Source organism: Impatiens glandulifera, chromosome 8 (assembly GCF_907164915.1).
Source record: "Impatiens glandulifera chromosome 8, dImpGla2.1, whole genome shotgun sequence".
Taxonomy (NCBI): Eukaryota; Viridiplantae; Streptophyta; class Magnoliopsida; order Ericales; family Balsaminaceae; genus Impatiens; species Impatiens glandulifera.
In genome coordinates this window covers 19,404,003-19,411,730 of record NC_061869.1, presented here as the reverse complement: position 1 = coordinate 19,411,730, position 7,728 = coordinate 19,404,003, and positions in this window count along the sequence as shown.

Genomic DNA, 7,728 nt, shown 5'->3' with positions numbered 1-7,728 from the left:
GAAAACCTTCGGTTTTTACCCTTCCCCATACTTAGAAAAAAATCTGATTTTTTTAATGTAAGGACAAAACCGAAGGTTTATTTGAAAACCTTCGGTTTTTACCCTTCCCCATACTTAGAAAAAAATCTGAAATTTTTAATGTAAGGTAAAAACTGAAGGTTTATTTGAAAACCTTCGGTTTTTACCCTTCCCCATACTTAGAAAAAAATCTGAAATTTTTAATGTAAGGTAAAAACCGAAGGTTTATTTGAAAACCTTCGGTTTTTACCCTTCCCCATACTTAGAAAAAAATCTGATTTTTTTAATGTAAGGACAAAACCGAAGGTTTATTTGAAAACCTTCGGTTTTTACCCTTCCCCATACTTAGAAAAAAATCTGATTTTTTTAATGTAAGGACAAAACCGAAGGTTTATTTGAAAACCTTCGGTTTTTACCCTTCCCCATACTTAGAAAAAAATCTGAAATTTTTAATGTAAGGTAAAAACCGAAGGTTTATTTGAAAACCTTCGGTTTTTACCCTTCCCCATACTTAGAAAAAAATCTGAAATTTTTAATGTAAGGTAAAAACCGAAGGTTTATTTGAAAACCTTCGGTTTTTACCCTTCCCCATACTTAGAAAAAAATCTGATTTTTTTAATGTAAGGACAAAACCGAAGGTTTATTTGAAAACCTTCGGTTTTTACACTTCCCCATACTTAGAAAAAAATCTGAAATTTTTAATGTAAGGTAAAAACCGAAGGTTTATTTGAAAACCTTCGGTTTTTACCCTTACCCATACTTAGAAAGGTAAAAACCGAAGGTTTATTTGAAAACCTTCGGTTTTTACCCTTCCCCATACTTAGAAAGGTAAAAACCGAAGGTTTATTTGAAAACCTTCGGTTTTTACCCTTCCCCATACTTAGAAAAAAATCTGATTTTTTTTAATGTAAGGTAAAAACCGAAGGTTTATTTGAAAACCTTCGGTTTTTACCCCAATTTAAAAAAAAAAATTGGTCAAAACCGAAGGTTTTCAAATAAACCCCTCGGTTTAGGCGATGCGGTTTTTTTTTAAAAAAATTGTGAAAAGTCAACAAAACAGAATTATTTAATAAAAACATATTAAACCAAACAAAACAAACATAATAACAATAATTCATAAATATTAAAACATAACTGTCATAAATCCATAATAAATCTACAAATTAATTATTAGATGGGGTGGAAGGAGGGGGTGGTTGATTCAGTCGACTCCTCAACAAGACAAGTTCCTGTTCGAGATTCTCTAATCTCTGAGACATTTCGGCCCAGTCCGCTTTGATTTCACTAAGCAAACGACCTCTTTCGGCATCCCTTAGTCGGATTTCTTCCATTTCCAGCGTCATCTTTCTGACCTCTTCCTCACGTGCCGCAATTTCAGATTGTGTTATCAGATTCTGGTAACACGGATGCAGTTTCTCCAGTGTACGCCGAAGTCTCTTCCATGTCGAATCATCACCCATATCCTAAATGCATTTCAGATATATGTATATATATATATATTCATCAAACAAAATAACGTAAAACTAACATAAATCTAGATCTATAATATATATATATATACAAACTTAAGAAAAATCTAAATCTTACAATAAACAAAACAAAAAAACCAAATCAAACAAATTACCTGAAGAGAGGAGAAGAACCCGCGGCTTGGAGGAGGCAGGCGGCGGCGGCGGCGGCGGAAGAGAGAGAAAGGAGAGAAGCGGAATGAAAAAGAGAAGGGTTAGGGTTTGTATTTATAGAGGTTGAGGCCGAAGGTTTTCATAAAACTTTCGGTTTTGATATTAGTCAAAACCGAGGGTTTATTAAAGACCCTTCGGAAAAACCAATTTCAAAAATTTGAATTTTTTTTTATTAGCAAAACCGAAGGTTCTTTGTAAAACTTTCGGAAATGAAATTTTCAAAAAAGGCAAAACCGAAGGGTCTTTGAATAACCTTCGCATTTAAAAAACCAAGGGATTTCAAAACCGAAGGTTTTTCCTAAAACCTTCGCATATAACTCAAACCCAAGACTTAGAATTTTTTTGGGTTTTTGGGGAAGTTAAAAACCGAAAGTTCTTTGTAGAACTTTCGGTAATAATTAATAAACCCGAAGGTTTTACACCCCACTCGGAATCTATTTTTAATTCCGAAGGATTTGTTCCTCTCGGGAGTATTTAGGAGAGGTTTAGAAAACCTTCGGGAAAAACCGTCGGTAAAGATCCTTTTTTTACCAGTGGTTCATACTCTCACTTCTCTGTGTTGTCGTCATATCAGCACAAAACATTTGTCGTCCATAGACTAATGCCCACTTTCGCCTGATGCTAAACATGCGTTTCAACCAATCGTTGTTTTCAAGCCCGTAGTTTGTCAACATTTGATTCCAAGCTTCAACAAACTCTATCTCTTCTTCAAAATCATATATACACGAAGAAAAATCCTTAGAAAAATCTCTGAAATTATGGAACACCGAGCTAAGATGTATGGCTGCATTTTGAAATATGTGCCAAATACAGAGACGATGATTTGTTTCGGGCCATGTAGACGCCAAGGCCTTAGCCATGGCCGCGTCTTGATCTGTAAGAATGGTTTTTGGTTTTTTCCCATGCATAGGTTTGGTGAAAGTCTCAAACAACCAATCAAAAGTCATCGCAGTTTCATCGTATAATAGAGCTGCTCCAAAAATAATTGATTGTTTGTGATGATTGACACCTACAAAAAGCGCAACTGGACGACCTTCATTCTTCTTCTTGTATGTGGTGTCAAAACTGACCACGTCTCCGAAGTATGAATAATCGGACCGCATGTTGGAATCACACCAAAAAATATTCGTTATCAAATCGTCCGCATCAAGTTGAAAAGCATTATAAAAACCAGGATCATTGGATTGTTTTTTCTGCAAATACTCTAATACACCCCCTGTTTCCCCAAAATTACACTCTCTGGTTCTTTTCGTGCGCAGGTAATTTTTGTAATCCTCAGGAAGAAAACCTAGATTCTCCCTTCCACCGATTTGTTTAGACATTAGAGCATGTGATGACTTAGGAGGAATTCCCACGTTAGTGGCCATCTCGATATGTAAGCCTGCAACTGCAGAAATATTCCTATGGCATCTATACAGGTGAGTTTTCTTTGGACTTGCAAGAGGATGACTATGATCACTAATAAAATTTACCACTTGGAACTTTCCATTGTCTGCCCTCTTTATCCTCAATTTCGCTTCACAACAGAACCGAGTCACAGAACGTCTACGTTTCACATAGACATCACGTTTGTCCTTTCCCCGTTCACCCTGTGCACTACAACAAAAAACTCTATCCAGTATTTTACCCTCCTTGTCTACATGTTTTGAACTGCGCCTTATACCAAATCCTATTAGTTTAGCGTATGCTAAGTAGAATACGTAGCCTTCTTCTTCACTCTCAAATTCTCTACCTAAAAGTGGAATTAAGTTGGCTTCGATATCCTCCAAAGGTTGGCCGTTTCCATCGAAATTCAATTGACGACGACAAGTAGCAGATTCGCTGTTCAGTTTGAACACGTGGAAAATAAAGGTTCAACTAACCAGAACTTGTAGATTATTGGAAAATGAAAACAATATAAGCGAAGAAAGCTTCACTTCAACAGTATGAAGATTGTAATATTAGGCGAATATAGTTTCGCTTTATAAGATATTATCTAAAAATATATTAGTGAAGAGATCTTCGCTTACATGTGCACTAAAAATATTGGAGAAGTTAAACAATGTTACCTTAAATCATTAATATCATTCTCGTCCATATCATTCTCGCTGATATGTGTTCCTTCCTGATAATCAAACAGAACAGAATATTTCATGTCGAGTATTCAAAAAACATAGAAAAGGTTGGGACGAAAAGTAAAGAAGGTATAGATGACATTCAAAAACATACCATTTTATAATTTAGGAAGATGGATTGATATTATAATGAAGTCTCCGGCGAAGGAGAGGTCGATGGTAGACAATGTAGTATAACTCCGGCGAAGAAATGGTCGTACAGGTGAGAGAGAGAATAGTACAAACTTTGTCTAGCAGCATGGCTTGCTGCATGCAGCATTTAATGAAAAGGTGGCAGGTGTTAGGTGGCGGTGAGGTGACTTGTTAAAAAAATTATTTCATTTTAATAATTAAATGACAAAAATTATTATGAAATAAAATTAATAAATCAATCAATCAATCAGTAAGCGAAGATTTCTTCACATTATTATTTTGACAATTGTTTTAGAAATATTATTTTGACAGTAGTTTTAAAAAATATTAATTATTTATCAAATTTATACTTCAAGTTATACATTATTTCTTAATGTTTCAAGATTTAGTTAAATATAAGGCTGATGTTTTAAAAAAAAAACAATTCGAAGAACAAAAAAGATAAATCTGAAATCAAATATGACATTGAATTTTCAAGAATGCAAAATATTCAAATATTAGGTAACAAATTAAACCAACACATGTCTATTACAAAAACAAAGGCTGCAAATCACAAGCAGCAATGGATTCTAGCAAGCTTGTGTGAGGAACACCAAACACATCCAAATATGTCTTCAGAGGATTCTCTGCCTCAAATACCCAAACAAGTTCATTAACATCGTGCCGAGACTTGTCGTATACAACTATAGTTTTGTCGTCCTCGGGCTCGACAAATGGATTCTCCATTTCTTTAGTTGTACCTCCTCCAGCAATTACAAACCCCATAAGATCCAGTTTGTAAGCCGGGATGAATTCCCCTGCAAATATGAAGGTGTAACTGTCGAAGAGTTTCGGCAGCTGAAAGAAAATACAAAACATTATTAGTAATCATGGACAATTGAATATCATATGGAGGAGTAGGAATAAGACAAAACTTACATTGTTCAAATACCGCATTCTGCCAGCTCTTGGACCGCCCACAGTCCCATGATTATCTCGCTGCACCTCGTATGGTTCCTCGTCCACGTAACAGTTAAATCTGATTGATGATTTTATCCCTGTATAAAAGCAATAGGTGTTTTTAGTTTCATATATGTGAAAATGAATATTGAGTTAACAGTAAAGGGTTAAGAATATCAGAGTCTCACAATCAATGGTAAGGACCCAACTCCCGTTCAATATGCCCTTCAATACTTTGATAGTGCGACCGCATCCACCATTAGAATCGGTGGATGCTATGACGTGGGTCACATCGTCTCGCCACCTCATTGTCACCGTGGCACCACATGTGTTAGCATATTGTTGCATCAAGTGCTGTTTAAGAACAATCATAAATATTTCAGTTAAACAGGATGAAAACTTAAACAATATGGAAAAAAAAGGGAGAAATGTCACGAAGAGTACTATCTCTTCACTTGTTAATTGATTTGGGCATAAAATCCAGTCTTTGCCAAAGTTTTGGACGGATGCTGAGGCGGATGCCTGCACGTGCATGAAAAAAAAAAGGTCTTTGTTAGTATGTACTAGGGTTTCATGGAAATAATATCCCAAAACATAACTCTAGGTCATTTTTCCTAAATAACATTGATTTACAGTGAAGGTGACATTTTGAGAGTAGGGTTTCCTAAAAATTAAAGAGACAACAACATCACATAACAGAATCTAGTGTAGTAGTTCCATAATCCTAAATATGAAAAGTTACTATTCAGGAATACGTACCATTGTGGAGTCGTGAAGATGTGGATTCAGGTTCGGTCGACGGGGAGCCGGTTACGAATCGCCGTGAAAAGGAGGCAGGAAGAGAGAGAGATGAATCGGGCGGAAATGATTATAAAATAATCATATTAGGGGGTATATATATTCATGTAACCGGGGCGAACATGTCTTCTTTCGAAAAGCGACTATTCAATCCATGTAACATGACACAGGGACCAGGGGCGAATAAGTGTTCTTTCGAGAAGCGACTATTCAATCCATTTTACATTGAACATGGTCTAGGCGAACAAATATTCTCTTCCAGCAAAAAAATTTAAATAAAAAAAAATATTCATGAATTAATTGAAGCGAATATTATATCGCTGCATGTCATTTTAAATTAATTGAATTAACATTTATTATTAAACGGAAATAAAAGAACAAAGAAAAAAACAAACAAGTAATTGAGGCGAAGAATTGTTCGGTTGCTGCATGTCATGTCATCTTCAATTAATTGAATTAATATTTAATAAACGGAAATATAAAATCCATGTCATTTTGGTCTTTACATAGACGGGTAAGTGTCTTTACATGGTAGGCAAGCGGTCTTCTCATGGGTGGGTAGGGGGGTTTTACATGAGGTTTTTATTAGAATTAATTTAAGCAAATATATCTTCGCTCATGAGGGTCTCCAGCCAAAAAAAATAAAATAAAATAAAAAATAAATAAAAATAGCAAAGTAATTGAGGCGAAGAATTGTTCGGTTGCTGCATGTCATGTCATCTTCAATTAATTGAATTAATATTTAATAAACGGAAATATAAAATCCATGTCATTTTGGTCTTTACATAGACGGGTAAGTGTCTTTACATGGTAGGCAAGCGGTCTTCTCATGGGTGGGTAGGGGGGTTTTACATGAGGTTTTTATTAGAATTAATTTAAGCAAATATATCTTCGCTCATGAGGGTCTCCAGCCAAAAAAAATAAAATAAAATAAAAAATAAATAAAAATAGCAAAGTAATTGAGGCGAAGAATTGTTCGGTTGCTGCATGTCATGTCATCTTCAATTAATTGAATTAATATTTAATAAACGGAAATATAAAATCCATGTCATTTTGGTCTTTACATAGACGGGTAAGTGTCTTTACATGGTAGGCAAGCGGTCTTCTCATGGGTGGGTAGGGGGGTTTTACATGAGGTTTTTATTAGAATTAATTTAAGCAAATATATCTTCGCTCATGAAGGTCTCCAGCCAAAAAAAATGAAATAAAATAAAAAATAAATAAAAATAGCAAAGTAATTGAGGCGAAGAATTGTTCGGTTGCTGCATGTCATGTCATCTTCAATTAATTGAATTAATATTTAATAAACGGAAATATAAAATCCATGTCATTTTGGTCTTTACATAGACGGGTAAGTGTCTTTACATGGTAGGCAAGCGGTCTTCTCATGGGTGGGTATGGGGGTTTTACATGAGGTTTTAATTAAAATTAATTGAAGCAAATATATCTTCGCTCCAGAGAGTCTCGAGGCAAAAAAAATTAAATACAAAAATTAAATAAAAATTCATAGAAAATAAATGAATGAATTACTTGAAGCGAATATTATATCGCTGCATGTGTTTTTCAATAAATTAAATTAATATTTAATAAACGTAAATATAATATCCCTGTCAATTCGGTCTTTACATAGACGTGTAAGTGTATTTTCATGAACGGCAGGCGGTCTTCTCATGGGTGGGTATGCGGGGTTTACATGAGGGTCATGGCAACGGGCGTGTAGATCTTCGCTCCCATCACATCTCACCCTTCACTCTGACACGGTGCCCTGAGCGAAGATATCTTATTTGGGTGTCATATGGATATTATATAATTTCCTGGCGTTAACAGGCGCTGCCGTTAACGGCGTCTTGTGTGAACCCGGGCCGAAACCCGGATTTCGGATACTCCCTACCCAGTTTGATTTATTATTAAAATAATAATGCTGCAATCTGATTGGTCCGCCACAGGGGAACACGGCAATCGGTAGCAGAAGATCTGAACTGCCATTTACCAACCTGCCAAAGCTATAATTAATCATGTATTTTACTTTATATATATAATAAAGT